Here is a 27,073-nt window from a genome sequence, read left to right on the forward strand (position 1 = left end):
ACTAAAAAACTATTGCTGCAATATTATCTGAAATATACTGAACTGGTGATATTAAAACATGACCTGTTCCAAAAGAAGATATCTACCATTAACACCATTTACCAGTCACATGCTGGATTATCATGCACGTGGCTGGTACTGTATGTTGCACGCACCAGCCAAAAATAACAATGGCAATCTATTGAGTGGCTGTGGTAACATTTCAACATTCACTAGGCTAGCCATGTGGCTAGTGGACAAACATGTTAAAATGTGACCTCTGCAACCGTATTGTTTAATTACACTGGGTCTCTAATGACATCTTTTAAGTCTACAATAAATAAACATATGCCTCTATCCTCTCACTCAAAACCAGTGTCATGGTAACCCTGATTAAACCTGTAACATTAACGTTACGTGGTTCAACAATAAACCTGTAACATGCCTATAAACCGACAGATGTATTTATGTATGTCAACTATGTATTTTTCTACGTTTAACGTTAGCCAGTAGATGGTGGCAGCGGAACGTAATGATTAACGTTACCGACCTTTTTTATGTCATGTCAAGAGTTGGATGTCAACGCCACTCAACGCAAACAAGTGTGACAAGCAAAACATTCACTAATCTTTTCAAATATTCAGTTACAAAGCTAGTAGCAAGCTAAGTTAACATTACATAGCTGATGCTGAGCTAAACATGTTTGCTAAACCGTCCATAGGTTAATGTGACTGACCTCTCCGGGTGACTTTTCAAGTGCCTGATGAAATTTGACGTTGTTGCACCAGCATCCTTGATTTTAATACTGCAGACTTTTGCAGTGTGCGCTCTTTTGTTGGTGCCGCCGGCGTTTTTATAGTTAGTTATAGTTAGAAGTTTTATAGTTGAACCTAATTACAAGTGGTACAGCTGCAGGTGTGCCGCCGGTGAATTTATTTAGATGATTAATTTCATCAGGCTTGATTGATAAATATAGTTGAGTATCAATCCGCCATAACAATGAAAGTTTACAGAATGATTCCTTATAATATTGCCTAACGGAAGCATATATAATGTGAACAAAATATGTCTGAGCACTGAGCCCTGTGGCACTCCATGGCTAACTTTGGTTTGCGTGGAAGATTCTTCGTTAACACGTACAAACTGAGAGCGTTCAGATAGATAGGACCTAAACCAGCCTAAAGCAGTTCCCTGTATGCCAACTAAGTGCTCTAGTCTTTGCAATAGGATATCATGGTCGATAGTATCAAATGCAGCACTGAGATCGAGCAAAACAAGAATAGAGACAAGTCCCTTGTCTGAGGCTATTAGAATATCATTTGTGACTTTAACCAGAGCTGTCTCTGTGCTATGATGTGTTCTAAAGCCAGACTGAAAATCTTCAAATAAATCATTGTTTTTTAAGTAATCACACAACTGTTTTGCGACCGCTTTCTCAAGAATCTTTGAGAGGAACGAAAGATTAGAAATAGGTCTATAGTTGGCTAAAACCTCTGGATCGAGGTTGTGCTTTTTAAGAAGCGGTTTTATCACTGCTACTTTGAATGATTGTGGAACATAGCCTGATAATAAAGACATATTCATAATATTTAATAAAGAAGTGCTAATTAATGGAAACACTTCCTTCAACAGCTTAGTTGGAATTGGGTCTAACATGCACGTTGATGGTTTAGAAGAGAGAATCATTGAATGTAATTGTTCAAGGTTTATGGCTGAAAAGCATTCTAGTTTCCTATCTAGTGTAATATTAGAACTTACGTTTCCGGGAGCTGTTGATAACACTATACTGGTCAAAGGTAAGAGGTCATTAATTTTGTTTCTAAGAGTAACAATTTTATCGTTAAAAAAGCACATAAAATCATTGCTACTGAGTGCTATGGGAATAGAAGGCTCAATGGAGCTGTGGCTCTCTGTCAGCCTGGAACAGTGCTGAAAAGAAATCTTGCATATTCTTATTCTCATCTATTAATGAAGAGTAGTAGGCTGCTCTCGCTTTACGCAGTGCTTCATTAGGCAGGGAGAGTGAAGATGCCAAAAACGAGAGCGGCAAGGGAGGGAACGCCAGACAGCCCAGCATCCAGACACACCGGTCACCAACAGCGCAAAGCCCGGCAGCCCGCCCGGCCCGCAGCCCGACAGACCGGCCCGCAGCCCGGCAGCCCGCACCGGCAGCGCGACAGCCAAACAGCGCGAAAGCCCGCCCGGCCCGCAGCCGGCAGCCCGCAGCGCGGCAGCCCGCAGCCGGCAGCCCAACGAGCGAAAGCCCGGCGGCCCGCAAGCGGAAAGCCCGGCAGCCCGCCCGGCCCGCAGCCCGCAGCCCGGCAGCCCGCAGCCCCGCCGGCCCGCAGCCGGCAGCCCAACAGCGCGAAAGGCCGGCGGCCCGCGCCGGGCGGCACCGCATCCCGGCAGGCCCCAAAGCGCGAAATCCCGGCAGCCCCGCGTCCCCTAATCCGGTACAGCACGTCCCGCAGCCCCGTCCCTGCACCCCTTCAGCCCGCATCCCTTCAGCGCTGACAGGCCCAAACAGCGCGGAAAGCCCGGCGGCCCCGGCAGCCCGGGCAGCCGACAGACCGGCAACCCTAGCAGTCCCTACATCCCTTCAACCCTCAATCTCTAAATCCCTTCATCCCTCCCTTCCCTCATCCCTTCCCTCATCCCTCATCCCTCCCTTCCCTCATCCCTTCCCTCATCCCTCCCTTCCCTCATCCCTTCATCCAAGCATCTCTAAATCCCTTCATCCCCCCTTCCCTCATCCCTACATCCCATCATCCAGACATACCTTCCCTCATCCCAACATCTCTCCATCCCTGCATCCCTCCCTTCCTTTCATCCCAACATCCCTACATACTCTGCCCGTTTCCATTCATATTTAACTCGTGTATATTCTTACATTTCGAATTCTAGGAATCGTCTGGGGGCCCGTAATCAGCCCGAGCAGATCATGCCGGAGACGGTACCCCCACTCTGAGTCTCCCTCTGCACGGATCACAGCACGTCCCGCCAAACGAGAACATCTCATCAACTCCTCCATATCAATTCAGTGTTACTTCTTGGAATAAAACTACAAACATCACACTGTTGTGGCGTGGTCCTGCTCGTAAACAGCCCCTTATAACATCCTCACTACGCCCTCGATACCTTCTCAAAACACTCCCCTGCTGCTGACACACACAAACACACACACTCGCTCACACATTTGCACAAATACACAAGCAGTAAGTGACTTTGTATCGTCCAGCCTCCCCCTCCCCTGTTTAGCGGGGTAAATCTGACAGGATGGATTGTCTCAATACTTTGGGGAGATGGGTTGGAACACTGGTAAATAAATAACGGATGTCAGGGAACGAAAATATGAATATCTATAAGGGTTATGTCAGGGTGGTGGTCTGCATGGATTCCCCTGATGAGTGTGTTATTCACAGGCCACTGGAGACTGGTAATGTGCCCAGTCCTGTTTGTTAATTTCGTCTGGGTAATATTTAAGTAAATCATAATGTGACACTGGGCCAGTTGATATTGAAGGCTGATTCCGTGAAACACACTATACACCACAGCATGGCTTTGATTTTTGATCAGATCCACTGAAGCCAAATTATATGAAAGGGATTTTATTAGTACAAGCATGTCACATGAGCTGACATGTTGGTAGGGTAGAGGTCAATCAGTACAATGAGCTGTATGGAAGAAGAAGAAGAGCTACAAACATATAGACCAGTGTTTCTCAACTGGTGGGTCGCGACCCAAAAGTGGGTCGCAGACCTGTTTTGAGTGGGTCGCAGATGTGTGAGTGAAGAAAACATTTTTAAATTGTGAGTGGTTCAAAATGTCGGGTCGCAATTGATTGACAAAGGAAAAAGTGGGTCCCGAGGCCTGACCAGTTGAGAACCACTGATATAGACACATGGATTTTTACATTTGGACTGACATGGAAGATTTGGCATACTGAAAATAGGAAATGTAAATAAAAGCTGAGGAATGCAATTTCCAACACACCTTGTTGCTGTTCTTCTTTTTCTACTGGAGGAAAAATCACTTGTCATCCTGCCATTTACCATAACAGGCCTCCATTCCACAACAAGGGAAATGCTGTCAGCATGCAACTACCCTTAGCAACATACAATGTCATTTTAACATTTGACCGAGACTGACCATGTCAACTTTATACTGTACTGTTGTAAATGTTTAATATTGCAGACAATAGTCCACTGCTAACACAAACACAAGCTGACGTCAAGTTTTGCAACATCTGGCTGACCATCAAAGCCTGTTAAACCATGTCAAAGTAATATTTTGATACACAAACATTAGATTGGTCAAATCTCCAATTAGCAAATTTCCCAAAGTTGTAACAAAAAGAAATACCTATATGTTATGGAAATTCAATTGTTCACCTTATTATGCCATAAAGGCATTGCTTTGTTTAGTCTTTAAGAAGCAGCACCATAGTGACAATCAGTTCTAGCTTCTTAAAAGATGTTTGATTTTGCCAACAGTGAATTGATTTTGCTATTTTTTTTTTTTATCAATGTGACCTTTTGAATAAATATTTAGGTATTATTTCCTAATTAGATTTAATTGTATTCAACTTTGTGAAATACTGTGTAATATTAATAGTATGGCAATATGAAAAGGGGTGGCAGTTGGTCATTATGTAGGGGCGTTGGAACCAAGTCAGTTCAGGTCCAGAGGGAGGAGAGGTGAAGAGCCTGAGAGGTACCAACTGCTCTTGGGCGCTTATCTATAGGTCCTGTTTGTGCATGTGTATTATCAGAGTAAAGGATTGTATTAATAAAGGTGATTTTAATCTAAATAGGGTCAACAAACAAATGGTAAATTATAGGTCGTATTGGTACTAGATTGTTGGGGTCATGCTTGCGAACAAGGCTGACAGTTCATTGCATCTGCATTGCTCTCTTCTGATAATTTGGTTATGGACTTATTGTGTCCTTAATTGTGATTGCTGATTAGAAGTTGATGTTTGATTGGCTTAATTAATAATGGAAGTACCAGGACTCTCTATGAACTGCCACTCTCATGTACAGTAAGTAAGCAGCCTCTGCATGTGGCTGTTAGAAAGTAGTTACAGTGACAGACCTGCCTACAGGCTCGTTTTCTGCATCTGTGTCAGTTAAGGTGAGGGTGTGGACTTGCAAGCTCTGAATCCATTTGAATTCTGGTGGAGATATTCTGAAAGTTGAGTCAAGATGCCACGTTCGAGGGCTTTGGAGACAATTGTGGTAGAAAAAAAGAGAAATTGGTCATTATTTGTACAGCAGCTGCTTTAAGAGTGTTAGGAATACAAATCATTGTCAAAGTGTTATTGATGAGGTGGGCAAGGGAAGGTAAGAGGTGAGGCAATCTGGAGAAGGTAAAAGAAGATAGGATGGGCCCGGTTCTACCATGGCCAATGACTTCACAAATGGTCCGACTCCAAACCCATATACTAAGTAAGCTTTGTAGAAATCTCAGATCTGAAAAGCAATGTTTTTCTCCCCGTAAAAAAATGAAATGTTCTACTCGTATTGAGTTTGATGCTATACATTTACTGTAGGAGAGGAAGAATGATTGAAACGGGCAATGTTGTCGAATTAAAATCCATATGAGGAAAATGTGCCTCAGCCTCACACTGTCATTTAACAGTTTACAATCTAATAGAACGCTACGTTATGTATTCCCATTTACTAGTTATTCAAACAAATGTCAGAGGATAAGGAAAAAAAATCATCTGAAATTGACATGTTTGTTTGAAGAAGCAGTGTGCAGGACTTCAAAGTGTCCCTGACTCCAAATTCAAGTAGTAAATATGAATGTGGAGAAATACATTTAACTTTGAGCTAAACTCTCAAGACAATAGAGATATGTTTAGGTATCAGGAAGAGCCCACCCACCTTCATCATATTTATGTCGATACTTAACTTCTTCATTGCCGTCCAGCCTCTGCAGCCAAGAACTAGGCTTGTAGGTAGTGAAAACATGATTTTGCAGTCTGGTATTCCACCTGTAGATGGTCTAAAACATGGATGGTTACCAGCTCTTTACACAAAAACACACAATAACTGACCAATGTGAAAGTGAGCCATGCAGCTTGTGATTTCAAATGTCAAGAACAATTATTTCGAAAGTTATAGCAGAACAAATGTAATGCATAACTGCACCTTTTATCAGAATATCTCACTCCCACCCACTGAGATGTCATTGGAAATTAAATATTAAAAACGTAAAGGCCCATTAAGTTGTATTTTTTGCGTCTTTTACCCAATTAATTATAACACATTACTGCTGGCTATTTTTCAAAACGTACAATACATTTTTAGATTGATTTCCTTCCTCCCTGGCAGCTATTGGTTTCAGTTCATTTCAGCGTGAGATGAAAATGAATATCGCATAAAGTTGATGCTGAAACGTAATTAATCACAGTGAAAAGTAAACGTATCAGCAGCTTTTGCAAAGTTGGTTTTCACTCTGCGGGGACCTGGATGGAAAACCAGTGCTTGGTTGGACAGCTGGATGTCAAAAATAAAAATGGATTTTATGCAGGATGATTTTTGGAAAGTGTGCATTTGTTAAACCTGCTGTGTAGTGGTGAGCAATCAAGCTACGACCTACAAAGATACTTACTTTCAAGATAGTCCAAATAGGTTCCAAGTGCCATATTATATTGTTGTTTTCATTAATAATAGATATAATATCAGGAGCAAAATACACATTACAAATCCTTCCCAATGCACAGTATAATTACTTAATAGTTTGACTCAGTCGGTTAACTTACGATTGGTACAAAATGTGGTACAATGTGTTCATGATTGATAAATGAAATGAGAGCAAAATCTACAGCACGATTATATAAACTGTAAGTTTCCTTTTGTGGGAGATATCTCCACTATCTTATACATGTTTTCATTTTACTCTGGCAGTTCTTATTGTCCCCAAGGACCTTGAATTGTTTTTCTCATCCTTTTGTCATCCATTTGTTAAAAGTATTGCAGGCCTTGTGTATTTCTAGACAGTTTTAGTTGACTGATGTTATCTTGCAGAGTTGGATAGCTCAAGCTCAATTATATCACATATTTTAGAAGCACACTTACAGCAGTAATACACATTTCAGTAGGGTAGAAGACAGACAAAACAGCAGAAGAAGAACATGCAAAACCGGAAGAATATATAATAATATGTTTTAATTAAGAGTGGTTCAAATATGATAGTAAATAGGTAAATGCATACTTACTTAGTAAAAAAATTAAAAGGAGAATTACTTAAGCTGCAAATAATACCAACCCTCCGTCCGTTCATTCAGGTTCATCTCAGTCTGCTGTGCTTCTACTGTGACAGGTTAACATGCTCTAATGTTCAAAAAGGTCAACACTTTAAGATGGCATTGTTGATTTAACTAATTACAGGCCTATTTCTAATCTTCCTTTTCTAAGAAACCTCCTTGAGAAGATTGTTTTCAACCAATAACTCCATCATCTTAACACCAATAACATTTCAGATAAATTCCAGTCTGGCTATCGAACAAACCACAGCATTGAAACAGCTTTATTAATGGTAGTAAATGACCTAAGAATGAGTTGCTCAGAATGCTGCTGAAATGGTTTAACATGCTTTTATTACTAGTCGCTTGGACTACTGCAATACACTTTTTACATGGTGTCTTTAAAAAATCTTTAAAGAAATTGCAATTAATTCAGAATGCCAAACATGAAAAAAAAGGGATCGCTTTTCCCCCGGTTACCGATGTCTTTCAGAATTTATTTTAAAGGGCTTTTAATGATTTACAAGGTTTTACATAACCTGGTCCCTACATACATCAGTGACTTCCCTTCATTTGATCACCCTACAAGGACGCTTAGAAGTACTGAAAGTATTCTACAAGAAATCTGGAAATCATTGGATCTTGGAAGACCTATCTTTTTCAATTTGGCTATTAATTTGGGGTAATTTGTGTTTTATCACTGTTCATGTTTAATTGTTTTATGGTTCGGAGATATAACTGTTTTGTGTTTATTTTTCATTTGTTTTTAATTATGTTCCTCCATCTTTATGTTGTGTCTGTTGGACTGCATCTTGCATGAAAGGTGCTATATAAATAAAGTGTATTATTATTATTATTATTATTAAGATGTCCAACCCTTTAGAACATGCTGTACAATTTCTTGGATGAAATAAACTAAATTAGAACTGATTAGATAACGAAGCCAGAGGGGTGTATTCAGAAGAGATGAGGATGAAACAGTAGAGGCCTGAATGATGGAAGATACCAATTAGCCGTAGCAATCAAAAACATAAAAACCATAAATAACTTTTCTTCAGCAGAGCTCACACAGGGAGTCCATCAGATCCAGTGAAGATGTTTCCACTGACACTGCCTCAGACTCACCCTCCATCTGGACAAATACAGAGCTGCCTCTGCGGTTCCTCAGAGACCTGGGGGGTATACTGCGAAGCAGGATTTTCGCTTAGTCGGCTAAATTCAGGGCAAACTCCGGCTTTCCGGTCCTACGAAGCTGGTTCTCTTTTTAGCAAGCTAGATCTCCATGGTAATATATGCTAAGCAGCTAACCTGGTCGGGACCAGGTTAGGTTGCAGGCTAAGAGCTCAACTCAGTGAAAGCACCGCCTGCTGACCAATCAGAGCTCAGTGTGCGGAGTTTAAAGCGATCAAGTCATATTACAGGAGAAAGGAAATACAGAAAAGCTGCCGTCGCAGGAAAGACGGCCGGCAAAAATCACCGACTGTGTGAACGTGAACATTAATAGAATATCACCTCCATCTTCAGAGCGATCTGACTATTATAACATTAGCGTTAAGAAAGCTTACTTAAATATCGGCCACAACATAAGTAACCGGATCAGAGTACATTAAGTACAGTCCGCGGCATATCACTTCATAATGTATCATATATTTTATTATCTGAGTCAGCTGAGCCGTATCTGGCCGTGCAACACTTACAGTGTCACATACTGTATGCAGAAGTATTATTTTAAGCAACACATAAGTTGACGAAACACTCGAGACAAATGTAATTGAAGTCAGATCGTGTTTTAGACGGGCAGTGATATCATAAACCTGTTGATGTACGCATTCAAACACGTGTTCTGTTCCAGCTGTGTTCACCTTGCAGGTGCAGCTCTGTGGCTTTGATCCTGATCAAGTGTTTAAGTCATGGATGTTTAAAGTTTAACTTCTTCATTTTTGACTAGTATTAAAGTTCACTTTTCATTCAGGAAGTATGACGCTGCGCTGTCAGTATGCTTCTCCATGTTTGTGATTGGTCGAATGCTCCAGATACCACCCCTTTCATGTGAACGCGCACCTAACTAGATAGGACACGGCTGGCTTGAGCGATCCACTTGATAACCAGCGTCGTAGGACCGTTTAGCGAGAGCGCGTATGTTTTGGATTAAGCCAACCGGCTAACTCAAACATATCCAGGCTAGGTTGAACCAGGTTCGCAGTATAGGCCCCTGCTGTATATGTAGCTGTGTGCAAAACAAACACAAACTGCATGTATACACATGCATACACAAAGGCCCCTGGGAGTTGGAGTTTGCTCAGTGTGATGGAATTTTTGCGGTGTGGTTTGCTTGATTATCTGCATGATGTTTGTTTATTGTTTCTGATGCTGGTTGGTGCAGGTGTCTGACCTTTTTTGACTGGAATGCCACAGGGACACACACACACACACACACACACCATCAATGAACACACACACATATGCAGGAAAGCAGCGGTCAGAGTTGAAATAAGAACGTATCAGAGGTCTGCAGCATCTTATTTTTCTCTTTACTGCCTCTGTGGTCCACAGTTACCATGGATACACAGTTTGGCATGTTGTGTTCAACCAGAGAGAGTTGCATCTACAGTATTTTTTGCTTCCCTGTTATTCAGGGAGAAATATTTTAATTGCCCAGGTTTAAGGCAGAGTGGGAGAGAGCAAGCCGTCGGTGTTTAGTGGAAATTGTTTTGCCGTGAAAAACCATCTGTCTGGCCTTCTGGCTGGCTCCACACTGATCTGTCTGTCTATACACTCCACTTTCAACCCAGTCTCACGGCATTTCGTGTTCACCAACACGATTTTTAATCTATTGATTCGTGTTCACCAACACGATTTGCCCCTTTTTTTCGTGTTGCACAGCACGATTTTAAAAGCAATGTATTTCTACTGCCTGCAGCACGTCTTTTTCTCCTGTCGGGTCGAGGAAGACCGGAAGCTGGGTGGTTCATAAAAACATGTTCTTACTCAATATCAAGCCACAATTATTGCTTTTATTTTAAATCGTATAATTTCGGACTTTTGTTGCCGTCTGTGAGGAAAAGAAATGGGGCTCAGAGCCTCAGGATACTGAAATCTGTATTTTTAAAATATTTTTTTCCTTCTAAATTTGTTATTCTTTTCAAAATAACACCCTGTTATTTACTCACCAATAACACACAATTATACTTGCTTTTATGTATTGGTTTAATTCCATAATCTCGGGATTTGTTGGCGTCCGTCAGCAACTGAATTTCAAAATAAAAATAACCGGAAACAGACGTAGGCATTTCGAGCGATTACCCAAGATCCTCAGCTATGGTTTTCAGCTCACTTATTGGATGTTTTAGCCACAATGCATGCTGGGATTTGGTGTTTATATGATATGAAATCCGGAAAACATTTTAAAAGAATAAAATAACACTTAATTTCCGAGTGCTCTTGCTTTTCTCTTTGAAAGTCATCACATAACGGCATTGTAATACACGGTTCGGCTGCATTACACATGACAGATCTGCCGTAGTGTCTTTATTTATAGAGCCCTGATGAGAAGACCTTTGGAAAAACTGAAGAAATGCCGCCGAAACTGAATACTTGACGTGGAATCATAAATATATTCAACAATTAAACAACATCTTCAATTTCTCTTCACACAATACGTCTCCTTGCAGTATCAACACTAATTCGGCTTGACTTGTACATTTGATCTAATTCGTAAATAGGTTATATTTACACCATAACGGTGCACAGCTGATATAAAAGGACTTGTAGTTTTTAAAGATATTACTGATTTTCTTTGAATGTAGAATGTAAAATACTGAGTCTGAAATAGTAATAGCAATATGCTGTAAATTCATGTGAAAGCATGAATAAAACGTGTCCTACACTAAGAATACAAAGTTATTATGGCTGTGTGTACCTTGTGTGCACCGCTAGTGGTTAAGCACGTTTATTGAATTATTGTTTTTATGTGTTATAATATAACACATAAAAACAATAATGGACTCTTAATATTTTTTTCATCAAATATTATTTGAATATTTGAATAAATATATGAAGAGTACTACTTTCATAGGGGGGAAAGTAGAAGGTCTGTGATAGAAATATAGAATATAAAAAATCAAGAAGATACTATAAGTGATCTCTACAATAAAACAGTTTAGTGCAGGATGTACAAAGATATTAATAGCAGGATGTGCAAAACAGAAAAACGAATTAACCTTTATTTAAACATTAAATAACAGATTAAGGTCTTCTTTTAAATAACAAAAAAACGTTGGGGGTATCTATCTACAGATAAATATTAAGCCTGACAAAGTACTTAACGTCTAATATATTGCTTTCCTGCAATGTTAACTATGTTGAAGCACTTATTTTAACTGATATTAGTCATGGACACAAGCGATTTTCACCCATTTATTAATTATATGTTTTACATTTGATAACACCAATGTGTTTAATAATGGCAACTTCTAATTGTGGGAAAAACGAAAACGTTCAGTAGAGACGTCCCATAGAACATTTTGCGAAACACAATAGTGTAGCGTGTGTAGTTCTGGGGGGGCGTTCGATTCCAGTTTTGGATAGTCTGGCGTGGTTTCGTTCCATTTCACACAGCTGTTTGCGCTCTGCGTAACCTTACGGGGACTGTAGTCCTAAACGATAGCTGGGGATTATGGGTAGTGTAGTGTCTTCGGCCATCCTAAACTCAGAAATGTTGACAATCGCAATGATGCTCGAAATGTCCCTTATAGGCCTACGTCTGTTTTCCGGTTATTTTATTTTGAAATTCAGTTCCTGACGGACGCCAAAAAGCCAGAGATTATGGAATTAAACTAATAAATAAAAGCAAGGATAATTGTGTGTTATTGGTGAGTAAATAACCGTGTGTTATTTTGAAAATAATAAACAAATTAGAAAGGAACAAAATATTTAAAATACAGATTTCCGTATTCTGAGGCTTTGAGCCCCATTTATTTTCCGGCAACAAAGTCCAAAATTATACGATTTTAAATAAAGCAATAACTGGTGGCTTAAATATTGAGTAAGAACATGTTTTTATGAACCACACAGCGTTCCGGTCTTCCTCGGACCCGACCGGGAGAAAAAGACGTGCTGCAGGCAGTAGAAATACATTGCTTTTAAAATCGTGCTGTGCAACACGAAAAAAAAGGGGCACATCGTGTTGGTGAACACGAATCAATAGATTAAAAATCGTGTTGGTGAACACAAATGCTGTGAGACTGGGTTGCCACTTTACATTACATTGCATTTAGCTGAGGCTTTTATCCAAAGCGACTTACAATAAGTGCATTCGACCAACAAGATACAAAACTTGAAGAAAACAGAATCATAAAGTACATCAGGTTTCATAGAGCTAAAACATTTCAAGTGCTACTCAGCTGGCTTTAGATAAGACAGTCCTTTATTAGTATATAAGTGCTTGTTAATAGTTCTATCGCTCGAAGTGAAGTCGAAAGAGATGAGTTTTCAGTCTGGAAGTGTGTGAGCTATCTGCTGTCCTGATGTCAATGGGGAGCTCATTCCACCATCTTGGAGCCAGGATAGCAAACCCACGTGTTTTTGCTGATGGGAACTTGGGTTCCCCTCGCAGTGAGGGTGCAGCGAGCTGTTTCAATTATAAGAGCTATTAAAACTACAAACAATTGCTAACTTATGAAGTGTTTTCATTTTAGTGTTTGTGTGTTTGAGGTAGTGTTTAAAAGAGCAGCATTAAGGATTTAGTGGGATATATATCTCCTAAACGGTATATCATATACATTATGTTTTTCACTAGTATAATCATCCTTCTCACAGATTCGGCAATGTTGCTGTTGCGGGGTTCTATATAAAAATTCTCAAAGATTAATAGCCATTGTATGAAAATGATGCTTAAGTGTTTTATTTACCATAGAAGTAAAGTAAAAAAAAGAAAAAAGTCCAACATACCCAAGTTCAATAACGCAGAGATGTTCATAAACAAAAAATCAAGATACACATATGCTTGTGTATATGGTTATCTCTTCTACTAGCTTGCATCACTACATACAGCTTTATGTGATTGGTTGCGTTGAAAGGTCAGCGTAATCCTAAATTGAAATTATTTGAACTTTGAACACAGCGTAGCGGTTCCACTGAGTCAGGCGGCACTGCTCCCTCCACTAGTCCACTAGTTGTATGTGTTGAGACATGTAGTGAAATTCAGTTTGCCTTTCCTTACTTTGCCCGGATTACCTGAAATTAAAGGTATTTTCTGTCTCCTCTGTTTGGGTCCACCCTACTCCGCTCCAACGTGACAGTTTTCAACACATATGGTATACTTTTTTAGCCTGCTGAGGAGTTAGAGTTGTTCAGCCTAAAGACACATGAGGCTCTATATCAGCTCCATTTACATTACATGTCCCACATATCTGTTGTCTTGTTTTTTATCTTTCATGAATGGTTGGGGTTCTTGCTTTCTCCACAATATGGTCAGTTGAGTGCCTTTCCAAAACTGAAGTGTCCTGTTAGCAACATTAGCAGCATTAGCATTGTGCTAAAGGAGGAATCTAAATCAAGCTAGAACATGGTGGACTCAGCCACTGCCAATACAAACTATACCAATATCATGCTTAACTTTGATCTGACTGTAATACGTATCATACATAGGGTTTGTTTTAAAAATAATCTTAAAATACTTCAAATGTAAGTTCCAAAGGGAAAAGGAGGATGAGATGGGGAAAACGCTGCTGCTGTTCAAACAAGGCAAGGCAAGTTTATTTATATAGCACTTTTCGACGCAGGGTAATTCAAAGTGCTTTACAAAAAAAAAAAAAAAAAAAATGAAAGACATTAAAAAAGACATTAAAAAGAAAAGCTAATAAAATAAACATTAAGGAAAAATACATGGATAACAGTTACAGTGCAGTCTAAGATATGAATAGTTCAATTAAACATTATGAAACAAGTATGACAACAAGGACGTACACAGGACGTAACATGTACACAGTCCACATAATGCAAACAGAACACAGTGAATGTACACTCTCTCCCCTTTTCCCCATAGGAAAACAAATGTCCACAAAGCACAACTTTCCATCTTAAGGAAACACAAACATCAGAGGGAACCTGCACATACTCTGAACCACATTCACGTATCTAACTTTGATTTTTATTGTATGTTTTTTTCATGCAATCAGACTAATGTGTGTCTTTTTCCACAGGCTATATATAACAGAAGACTCATTCAGACGTCTCATACACTTTGCCGACATCCTACCGTAAGTAGACAACTTTTCCCAGTTTACTTTCGTTATTTCTCTATGTTGCTCTATTTCCTTCCACTTCTCGTCCGTGTTTGCCGCATGCGCTGTAATCCTCTAGGCTGGTAGAACTTAAACAACCACTCTTTCTATCGATGTGAGCTTTGTTGTAAGCATAGATAGTGAGTTCTGAGTTTCTGTTTGCTATTACAGAGAGACAGAAACCCGGCGTCAAATGGGTTTCATGTCTCATTGGTTATTCCTCGACAGACGTTTAGGTTACTGTGCAGCATCTCAGCTTTGAGGTTACGTCATTGTTACCTATTTCTTCATGGATTGTCGCTTCCTAAATTGTAGAGGTGCTTTGTTGTTTGTTTGTTCCACTTTAAGAAGGTGGTGCACTGTATTGGAAATATGACTGAGACATGTACTGCACATAGTGTCTCAGAGACCGATAAGTACATAAGTACATTCTATTTCTTTTGAGTGTTGTCGAATTAAAATCCATATGAGGAAATGTGCCTCAGCCTCACACTGCCTGTCATTTAACAGTTTACAATCTAATAGAACGCTACGTTATGTATTCCCATTTACTAGTTATTCAAACAAATGTCAGAGGATAAGGAAAAAAAATCATCTGAAATTGACATGTTTGTTTGAAGAAGCAGTGTGCAGGACTTCAAAGTGTCCCTGACTCCAAATTCAAGTAGTAAATATGAATGTGGAGAAATACATTTAACTTTGAGCTAAACTCTCAAGACAATAGAGATATGTTTAGGTATCAGGAAGAGCCCACCCACCTTCATCATATTTTAGTCGATACTTAACTTCTTCATGCCGTCCAGCCTCTGCAGCCAAGAACTAGGCTTGTAGGTAGTGAAACATGATTTTGCAGTCTGGTATTCCACCTGTAGATGGTCTAAAACATGGATGGTTACCAGCTCTTTACACAAAAACACAAAACTGACCAATGTGAAAGTGAGCCATGCAGCTTGTGATTTCAAATGTCAAGAACAATTATTTCGAAAGTTATAGCAGAACAAATGTAATGCATAACTGCACCTTTTATCAGAATATCTCACTCCCACCCACTGAGATGTCATTGGAAATTAAATATTAAAAACGTAAAGGCCCATTAAGTTGTATTTTTTGCGTCTTTTACCCAATTAATTATAACACATTACTGGCTATTTTTCAAAACGTACAATACATTTTTAGATTGATTTCCTTCCTCCCTGGCAGCTATTGGTTTCAGTTCATTTCAGCGTGAGATGAAAATGAATATCGCATAAAGTTGATGCTGAAACGTAATTAATCACAGTGAAAAGTAAACGTATCAGCAGCTTTTGCAAAGTTGGTTTTCACTCTGCGGGGACCTGGATGGAAAACCAGTGCTTGGTTGGACAGCTGGATGTCAAAAATAAAAATGGATTTTATGCAGGATGATTTTTGGAAAGTGTGCATTTGTTAAACCTGCTGTGTAGTGGTGAGCAATCAAGCTACGACCTACAAAGATACTTACTTTCAAGATAGTCCAAATAGGTTCCAAGTGCCATATTATATTGTTGTTTTCATTAATAATAGATATAATATCAGGAGCAAAATACACATTACAAATCCTTCCCAATGCACAGTATAATTACTTAATAGTTTGACTCAGTCGGTTAACTTACGATTGGTACAAAATGTGGTACAATGTGTTCATGATTGATAAATGAAATGAGAGCAAAATCTACAGCACGATTATATAAACTGTAAGTTTCCTTTTGTGGGGATATCTCCACTATCTTATACATGTTTTCATTTTACTCTGGCAGTTCTTATTGTCCCCAAGGACCTTGAATTGTTTTTCTCATCCTTTGTGTCATCCATTTGTTAAAAGTATTGCAGGCCTTGTGTATTTCTAGACAGTTTTAGTTGACTGATGTTATCTTGCAGAGTTGGATAGCTCAAGCTCAATTATATCACATATTTTAGAAGCACACTTACAGCAGTACACATTTCAGTAGGGTAGAAGACAGACAAAACAGCAAAGAAAAGAACATGCAAAACCGGAAGAATATATAATAATATGTTTTAATTAAGAGTGGTTCAAATATGATAGTAAATAGGTAAATGCATACTTACTTAGTAAAAAAATTAAAAAGGAGAATTACTTAAGCTGCAAATAATACCAACCCTCCGTCCGTTCATTCAGGTTCATCTCAGTCTGCTGTGCTTCTACTGTGACAGGTTAACATGCTCTAATGTTCAAAAAGGTCAACACTTTAAGATGGCATTGTTGATTTAACTAATTACAGGCCTATTTCTAATCTTCCTTTTCTAAGAAACCTCCTTGAGAAGATTGTTTTCAACCAATAACTCCATCATCTTAACACCAATAACATTTCAGATAAATTCCAGTCTGGCTATCGAACAAACCACAGCATTGAAACAGCTTTATTAATGGTAGTAAATGACCTAAGAATGAGTTGCTCAGAATGCTGCTGAAATGGTTTAACATGCTTTTATTACTAGTCGCTTGGACTACTGCAATACACTTTTTACGATGGTGTCTTTAAAAATCTTTAAAGAAATTGCAATTAATTCAGAATGCCAAACATTGAAAAAAAAGGGATCGCTTTTCCCCCGGTTACCGATGTCTTTCAGAATTTATTTTAAAGGGCTTTTAATGATTTACAAGGTTTACATAACCTGGTCCTACATACATCAGTGACTTCCCCTTCATTTGATCACCCTACAAGGACGCTTAGAAGTACTGAAGTATTCTACAAGAAATCTGGAAATCATTGGATCTTGGAAGACCTATCTTTTTCAATTTGGCTATTAATTTGGGGTAATTTGTGTTTTATCACTGTTCATGTTTAATTGTTTTATGGTTCGGAGATATAACTGTTTTGTGTTTATTTTCATTTGTTTTAATTATGTTTCCTCCATCTTTATGTTGTGTCTGTTGGACTGCATCTTGCATGAAAGGTGCTATATAAATAAAGGGTATTATTCTTATTATTATTATTAAGATGTCCAACCCTTTAGAACCTGCTGTACAATTTCTTGGATGAAATAAACTAAATTAGAACTGATTAGATAACGAAGCCAGAGGGGTGTATTCAGAAGAGATGAGGATGAAACAGTAGAGTGCCTGAATGATGGAAGATACCAATTTAGCCGTAGCAATCAAAAAACATAAAAACCATAAATAACTTTTCTTCAGCAGAGCTCACACAGGGAGTCCATCAGATCCAGTGAAGATGTTTTCCACTGACACTGCCTCAGACTCACCCTCCATCTGGACAAATACAGAGCTGCCTCTGCGGTTCCTCAGAGACCTGGGGGGTAATACTGCGAAGCAGGATTTTCGCTTAGTCGGCTAAATTCAGGGCAAACTCCGGCTTTCCGGTCCTACGAAGCTGGTTCTCTTTTTAGCAAGCTAGATCTCCATGGTAATATATGCTAAGCAGCTAACCTGGTCGGGACCAGGTTAGGTTGCAGGCTAAGAGCTCAACTCAGTGAAAGCACCGCCTGCTGACCAATCAGAGCTCAGTGTGCGGAGTTTAAAGCGATCAAGTCATATTACAGGAGAAAGGAAATACAGAAAAGCTGCCGTCGCAGGAAAGACGGCCGGCAAAAATCACCGACTGTGTGAACGTGAACATTAATAGAATATCACCTCCATCTTCAGAGCGATCTGACTATTATAACATTAGCGTTAAGAAAGCTTACTTAAATATCGGCCACAACATAAGTAACCGGATCAGAGTACATTAAGTACAGTCCGCGGCATATCACTTCATAATGTATCATATATTTTATTATCTGAGTCAGCTGAGCCGTATCTGGCCGTGCAACACTTACAGTGTCACATACTGTATGCAGAAGTATTATTTTAAGCAACACATAAGTTGACGAAACACTCGAGACAAATGTAATTGAAGTCAGATCGTGTTTTAGACGGGCAGTGATATCATAAACCTGTTGATGTACGCATTCAAACACGTGTTCTGTTCCAGCTGTGTCACCTTGCAGGTGCAGCTCTGTGGCTTTGATCCTGATCAAGTGTTTAAGTCATGGATGTTAAAGTTTAACTTCTTCATTTTTTGACTAGTATTAAAGTTCAACTTTTCATTCAGGAAGTATGACGCTGCGCTGTCAGTAGCGCTTCTCCATGTTTGTGATTGGTCGAATGCTCCAGATACCACCCCTTTCATGTGAACGCGCACCTAACTAGATAGGACACGGCTGGCTTGAGCGATCCACTTGATAACCAGCGTCGTAGGACCGTTTAGCGAGAGCGCGATGTTTTGGATTAAGCCAACCGGCTAACTCAAACATATCCAGGCTAGGTTGAAACCAGGTTCGCAGTATAGGCCCCTGCTGTATATGTAGCTGTGTGCAAAACAAACACAAACTGCATGTATACACATGCATACACAAAGGCCCCTGGGAGTTGGAGTTTGCTCAGTGTGATGGAATTTTTTGCGGTGTGGTTTGCTTGATTATCTGCATGATGTTTGTTTATTGTTTCTGATGCTGGTTGGTGCAGGTGTCTGACCTTTTTTGACTGGAATGCCACAGGGACACACACACACACACACACACACCATCAATGAACACACACACATATGCAGGAAAGCAGCGGTCAGAGTTGAAAATAAGAACGTATCAGAGGTCTGCAGCATCTTATTTTTTCTCTTTACTGCCTCTGTGGTCCACAGTTACCATGGATACACAGTTTGGCATGTTGTGTTCAACCAGAGAGAGTTGCATCTACAGTATTTTTTGCTTCCCTGTTATTCAGGGAGAAATATTTTAATTGCCCAGGTTTAAGGCAGAGTGGGAGAGAGCAAGCCGTCGGTGTTTAGTGGAAATTGTTTTGCCGTGAAAAACCATCTGTCTGGCCTTCTGGCTGGCTCCACACTGATCTGTCTGTCTATACACTCCACTTTCAACCCAGTCTCACGGCATTTCGTGTTCACCAACACGATTTTTAATCTATTGATTCGTGTTTCACCAACACGATTTGCCCCTTTTTTCGTGTTGCACAGCACGATTTTAAAAGCAATGTATTTCTACTGCCTGCAGCACGTCTTTTTCTCCTGTCGGGTCGAGGAAGACCGGAAGCTGGGTGGTTCATAAAAACATGTTCTTACTCAATATCAAGCCACAATTATTGCTTTTATTTAAATCGTATAATTTCGGACTTTTGTTGCCGTCTGTGAGGAAAAGAAATGGGGCTCAGAGCCTCAGGATACTGAAATCTGTATTTTTAAAATATTTTTTCCTTCTAAATTTGTTATTCTTTTCAAAATAACACCCTGTTATTTACTCACCAATAACACACAATTATACTTGCTTTTATGTATTGGTTTAATTCCATAATCTCGGGATTTGTTGGCGTCCGTCAGCAACTGAATTTCAAAATAAAAATAACCGGAAACAGACGTAGGCATTTCGAGCGATTACCCAAGATCCTCAGCTATGGTTTTCAGCTCACTTATTGGATGTTTTAGCCACAATGCATGCTGGGATTTGGTGTTTATATGATATGAAATCCGGAAAACATTTTAAAAGAATAAAATAACACTTAATTCCGAGTGCTCTTGCTTTTCTCTTTGAAAGTCATCACATAACGGCATTGTAATACACGGTTCGGCTGCATTACACATTACAGATCTGCCGTAGTTCTTTATTTATAGAGCCCTGATGAGAAGACCTTTGGAAAAACTGAAGAAATGCCGCCGAAACTGAATACTTGACGTGGATCATAAATATATTCAACAATTAAACAACATCTTCAATTTCTCTTCACACAATACGTCTCCTTGCAGTATCAACACTAATTCGGCTGACTTGTACATTTGATCTAATTCGTAAATAGGTTATATTTACACCATAACGGTGCACAGCTGATATAAAAGGACTTGTAGTTTTTAAAGATATTACTGATTTTCTTTGAATGTAAGAATGTAATACTGAGTCTGAAATAGTATAGCAATATGCTGTAAAATTATGTGAAAGCATGAATAAAACGTGTCCTACACTAATAATACAAAGTTATTATGGCTGTGTGTACCTTGTGTGCACCGCCTAGTGGTTAAAGCACGTTATTGAATTATTGTTTTTATGTGTTATAATATAACACATAAAAACAATAATGGACTCTTAATATTTTTTTCATCAAATATTATTTGAATATTTGAATAAATATATGAAGAGTACATACTTTCATAGGGGGAAAGTAGAAGGTCTGTGATAGAAATATAGAATATAAAAAATCAAGAAGATACTATAAGTGATCTCTACAATAAAACAGTTTAGTGCAGGATGTACAAAGATATTAATAGCAGGATGTGCAAAACAGAAAAACGAATTAACCTTTATTTAAACATTAAATAACAGATTAAGGTCTTCTTTTAAATAACAAAAAAACGTTGGGGGTATCTATCTACAGATAAATATTAAGCCTGACAAAGTACTTAACGTCTAATATATTGCTTTCCTGCAATGTTAACTATGTTGAAGCACTTATTTTAACTGATATTAGTCATGGACACAAGCGATTTTCACCCATTTATTAATTATATGTTTTACATTTGATAACACCAATGTGTTTAATAATGGCAACTTCTAATTGTGGGAAAAACGAAAACGTTCAGTAGAGACGTCCCATAGAACATTTTGCGAAACACAATAGTGTAGCGTGTGTAGTTCTGGGGGGGCGTTCGATTCCAGTTTTGGATAGTCTGGCGTGGTTTCGTTCCATTTCACACAGCTGTTTGACGCTCTGCGTAACCTTACGGGGACTGTAGTCCTAAACGATAGCTGGGGATTATGGGTAGTGTAGTGTCTTCGGCCATCCTAAACTCAGAAATGTTGACAATCGCAATGATGCTCGAAATGTCCCTTATAGGCCTACGTCTGTTTCCGGTTATTTTTATTTTGAAATTCAGTTCCTGACGGACGCCAAAAAAGCCAGAGATTATGGAATTAAACCAATAAATAAAAGCAAGGATAATTGTGTGTTATTGGTGAGTAAATAACCGTGTGTTATTTTGAAAATAATAACAAATTAGAAGGAACAAAATATTTAAAAATACAGATTTCCGTATTCTGAGGCTTTGAGCCCCATTTATTTTCCGGCAACAAAAGTCCAAAATTATACGATTTTAAATAAAAGCAATAACTGTGGCTTAATATTGAGTAAGAACATGTTTTTATGAACCACACAGCTTCCGGTCTTCCTCGACCCGACCGGAGAAAAAGACGTGCTGCAGGCAGTAGAAATACATTGCTTTTAAAATCGTGCTGTGCAACACGAAAAAAAGGGGCACATCGTGTTGGTGAACACGAATCAATAGATTAAAAATCGTGTTGGTGAACACGAAATGCTGTGAGACTGGGTTGCCACTTTACATTACATTGCATTTAGCTGAGGCTTTTATCCAAAGCGACTTACAATAAGTGCATTCGACCAACAAGATACAAACTTGAAGAAAACAGAATCATAAAGTACATCAGGTTTCATAGAGCTAAAACATTTCAAGTGCTACTCAGCTGGCTTTAGATAAGACAGTCCTTTATTAGTATATAAGTGCTTTGTTAATAGTTCTATCGCTCGAAGTGAAGTCGAAAGAGATGAGTTTTCAGTCTGGAAGGTGTGTGAGCTATCTGCTGTCCTGATGTCAATGGGGAGCTCATTCCACCATCTTGGAGCCAGGATAGCAAACCCACGTGTTTTTGCTGATGGGAACTTGGGTTCCCCTCGCAGTGAGGGTGCAGCGAGCTGTTTCAATTATAAGAGCTATTAAAACTACAAACAATTGCTAACTTATGAAGTGTTTTCATTTTAGTGTTTGTGTGTTTGAGGTAGTGTTTAAAAGAGCAGCGTTAAGGATTTAGTGGGATATATATCTCCTAAACGGTATATCATATACATTATGTTTTTCACTAGTATAATCATCCTTCTCACAGATTCGGCAATGTTGCTGTTGCGGGGTTCTATATAAAAATTCTCAAAGATTAATAGCCATTGTATGAAAATGATGCTTAAGTGTTTTATTTACCATAGAAGTAAAGTAAAAAAAAAGAAAAAAGTCCAACATACCCAAGTTCAATAACGCAGAGATGTTCATAAACAAAAAATCAAGATACACATATGCTTGTGTATATGGTTATCTCTTCTACTAGCTTGCATCACTACATACAGCTTTTATGTGATTGGTTGCGTTGAAAGGTCAGCGTAATCCTAAATTGAAATTATTTGAACTTTGAACACAGCGTAGCGGTTCCACTGAGTCAGGCGGCACTGCTCCCTCCACTAGTCCACTAGTTGTATGTGTTGAGACATGTAGTGAAATTCAGTTTGCCTTTCCTTACTTTGCCCGGATTACCTGAAATTAAAGGTATTTTCTGTCTCCTCTGTTTGGGTCCACCCTACTCCGCTCCAACGTGACAGTTTTCAACACAATATGGTATACTTTTTTAGCCTGCTGAGGAGTTAGAGTTGTTCAGCCTAAAGACACATGAGGCTCTATATCAGCTCCATTTACATTACATGTCCCACATATCTGTTGTCTTGTTTTTTATCTTTCATGAATGGTTGGGGTTCTTGCTTTCTCCACAATATGGTCAGTTGAGTGCCTTTCCAAAACTGAAGTGTCCTGTTAGCAACATTAGCAGCATTAGCATTTGTGCTAAAGGAGGAATCTAAATCAAGCTAGAACATGGTGGACTCAGCCACTGCCAATACAAACTATACCAATATCATTGCTTAACTTTGATCTGACTGTAATACGTATCATACATAGGGTTTGTTTTAAAAATAATCTTAAAATACTTCAAATGTAAGTTCCAAAGGGAAAAGGAGGATGAGATGGGGAAAACGCTGCTGCTGTTCAAACAAGGCAAGGCAAGTTTATTTATATAGCACTTTTCGACGCAGGGTAATTCAAAGTGCTTTACAAAAAAAAAAAAAAAAAAAAAAATGAAAGACATTAAGCATTAAAAAAGAAAAGCTAATAAAATAAACATTAAGGAAAAATACATGGATAACAGTTACAGTGCAGTCTAAGATATGAATAGTTCAATTAAACATTATGAAACAAGTATGACAACAAGGACGTACACAGGACGTAACATGTACACAGTCCACATAATGCAAACAGAACACAGTGAATGTACACTCTCTCCCCTTTTCCCCATAGGAAAAACAAATGTCCACAAAGCACAACTTTCCATCTTAAGGAAACACAAACATCAGAGGGAACCTGCACATACTCTGAACCACATTCACGTATCTAACTTTGATTTTTATTGTATGTTTTTTTCATGCAATCAGACTAATGTGTGTCTTTTTTCCACAGGCTATATATAACAGAAGACTCATTCAGACGTCTCATACACTTTGCCGACATCCTACCGTAAGTAGACAACTTTTCCCAGTTTACTTTCGTTATTTCTCTATGTTGCTCTATTTCCTTCCACTTCTCGTCCGTGTTTGCCGCATGCGCTGTAATCCTCTAGGCTGGTAGAACTTAAACAACCACTCTTTCTATCGATGTGAGCTTTGTTGTAAGCATAGATAGTGAGTTCTGAGTTTCTGTTTGCTATTACAGAGAGACAGAAACCCGGCGTCAAATGGGTTTCATGTCTCATTGGTTATTTCCTCGACAGACGTTTAGGTTACTGTGCAGCATCTCAGCTTTGAGGTTACGTCATTGTTACCTATTTCTTCATGGATTGTCGCTTCCTAAATTGTAGAGGTGCTTTGTTGTTTGTTTGTTCCACTTTAAGAAGGTGGTGCACTGTATTGCATGAATATGACTGAGACATGTACTGCACATAGTGTCTCAGAGACCGGATAAGTACATAAGTACATTCTATTTCTTTTGAGTCGACTCTGGTGGGTTTCATTTTTAATAGCAAAGGAAACAATAACATTGTTATCTAAGTGACATTTCTAATTGTGTTTAGCGCTAGTGATTTAAACAAACAATGGCAGTGCAATAAGAATGGAGCTGAAAGTGTAACTCAGGTAGACTTCGCCACAACCAACATGAATGATTCTTTTCAGCTGAACTGTCAGTCTGAGACTTGGGTAAGCCGAGGCTACGGCACCTGGACGTAGTCCCTCCCATCCTCTGCAGCTTTGACATCTTTTGTCAACATTTTGGACCTGGTATCATGTCAAAAGTATGACAAATAAGACATCGGATTTTGGAATGCGATCGCGACAAGTCTCAAATAGAAAAGTTAGGAAATCCATATGAGAAACTAATTCATACGAACAGGGGTTATTATTATGACTTCCTCTGCCCCTCTCAACTGATTGCTGCCCATGTCAGTGTTGTAGGAGCCACTAAGAGGTTTTGAGATGAAAGCACAATATAACATTATCATCATGGTGCTGTCAATGTTAAAAGCACACTTTCATTCGACAACGCTGTTGCCCCTCTTTGCACACAGCTTCACATGTAGCTTGAAAGTTCAGTTTTGAGTCAACCATTGTCCCGAGATATTTGTAAGGTTACACAAATTCCACAGTTTGATGGATAACACTTCATGTGTGTTATATTGCTAGTTTTGCTTAGTTGTCTTGAGTAAAAAACCTGAATATGTTTTCTAACACTGCCTAAGATAGGTTTGTAAAGGAAGCCATGTTTCATCCTAACATGTAATGATTCAGCTAAAGGCTTAAAGCAAAATGGACCCTCCATTGATAACTATGTAAACGGTGTGAGGTCATTGTACTTGGGATAACTTCCAGCTTCTTTGCCCTCCCCACAGCAGCACACATTAGGTTTTGTACTTTACATTTGATTGAGAACAGTTTATGTATTAGCTTTTTACCTCAACACAAAGTGTGGGTCAGGCAATAGCATGCAGCTGAATGAATGACTGTCTCCCTGCGGGGGTTCTTTGGCTCAGGAGCAGCACTGAGAGTTCCTGAAAGGACGCCGCTGGCCTTGACCATTTTACAGCTCTCTGATTAGTTTATTGTTCAACAACCTGCATGTTTTCTGATAGTTCTTTTATTATTTGACTCACCTTGAAATTAATAGCCTTCCCTTCATTAGTGAGCATGAAAACATGTATAGTTGTATTGAATATAGCCTTAGGTCAGCACCCTCAAATGAAGCAAACCCTATTCATTTGAGGTGAGTGTGTGTGTGTTTCAAAATGAAATAAGTGAGGTGTTTCAAATGTGTACCCTTGGGATCTGCTATTTGTTCTTCAAATATTAATTGCATTTTCTTAGCCCTCTCTTCTCCCTTTCACACTTCTTCTTTTTTGTTTAAATGAAAACACACATGCCCACTCATTGTGGACTACCTCTGAAATAATAGACCTGATGCACTTAGAGAAGACATGACCTGTGGTGACTTTAGCCCTTAACTCTATGGATAATCCTAACATACATGTGGGGCCCTACTTTGATTGTGGGGGTTTCCCTTCTCTGCAGTGTGTTCTATAGAGTTGTGTGCATGTAAATGGTCTGCAAAGGCTAAAATCCCTGTGTTCCCAGTTTAGTAGTGACATCACTATGTAACACTCGCGCTTCTATTGGCCACCGCTCCAACACATTATACGTGATAGGCTAATGGGTGGGACATCTCTTAGCGGTTGAGCAATCACAACAGAGCTGGACAGCTAACCAATCAGAGCAGACTGGGCTCTGGTTTCAGACAGAGGGTGAAAAAAGGTGCTGCAGCACAGGCAGTATGAGAACGATAAAGAGCTTTGTGAAAATGAAAGCATAGAGACATGTCACAGCGCTAGCCAATAGAAGTACAAGTGTTACACAGTGATGTCACTATGGTACAGAAGTAAACAAAGGAGTCAAATGGAGGTGTCTCAGGCAGGAGGGGGGATGTTTGGGAGAGAAACTCCTTTGCAGACCATTTACATGCACTAAAACCTATAGAACATACTACAGGAAAGGGGCAACCCCAAAAAGCATAATTGGGCCTCTTTAAATATATTTTTCAGCTGAAGTGCATTTTGCCTTTTCACTAATAGAACTTCTTCCACAGAAGAATACACAATAAAATCATGAAGCGTACCTCTTGAGTCTTCCACTCGCTGCACAGAGAACTCTCTCTCAGTCTCTTTCTCTGTTCATCCCTCAGCATCAGCTGATGCTCCCTCTGTGTGTGTCTGTGTATATATCTCTGAGCGTGTGTTGAGAGGATGTTCTCTGGTGGTTCTGGCCGGCCCACTATCCATCTTCCTATCTATCCGCAGACATTAGAGGCCCTCTTGGTCCTCTAAATAAGAAAGTAAAAGGCTTCCCTCCAGCTCTGCGCCGCTATACAACAACTGTAAATCACTCTAATGGAATTCACTCCAGTGTCTGTGTGTGTGTGTTATCTCTGTGAATGGGAGATGGGGCTGTATTATTTTGCAGCATCTATCGTACGGGTAAACGCTCCCAAGGCAAGTGCCCATCGGAGTGTGGAGGTGACTATATACTGTATACATTAGCTGCTGCTGCTCTTCTGGTTTCGATGACGTGAGTTTAAGGCAGGGTGGTTTGTTGGGGACTGTCAGAGTGTTACAGTCAGTAAAGTGTAGTGTGATTAAAGAGAAAGACTATTACATG

At 39.2% G+C, this 27,073-nt stretch overlaps 1 protein-coding gene across 4 annotated transcripts in view; it reads left to right on the plus strand.

Annotated features, from left to right (window-relative positions):
* Positions 1 to 27,073, plus strand: part of rbfox3a (RNA binding fox-1 homolog 3a) — a 960,486-nt gene that overhangs the window by 336,971 nt on the left and 596,442 nt on the right. For all 4 annotated transcript variants that reach the window (XM_034107791.2, XM_034107794.2, XM_034107792.2 and 1 more), the window contains exon 3: positions 23,835 to 23,891. The gene's annotated coding sequence lies outside the window, so the exon portion shown is untranslated. The remainder of the gene's footprint in view (positions 1 to 23,834; positions 23,892 to 27,073) is intronic.

The sequence above is a fragment of the Pseudochaenichthys georgianus genome, chromosome 19 (genome assembly GCF_902827115.2).
Source record: "Pseudochaenichthys georgianus chromosome 19, fPseGeo1.2, whole genome shotgun sequence".
Classification (NCBI taxonomy): Eukaryota; Metazoa; Chordata; class Actinopteri; order Perciformes; family Channichthyidae; genus Pseudochaenichthys; species Pseudochaenichthys georgianus.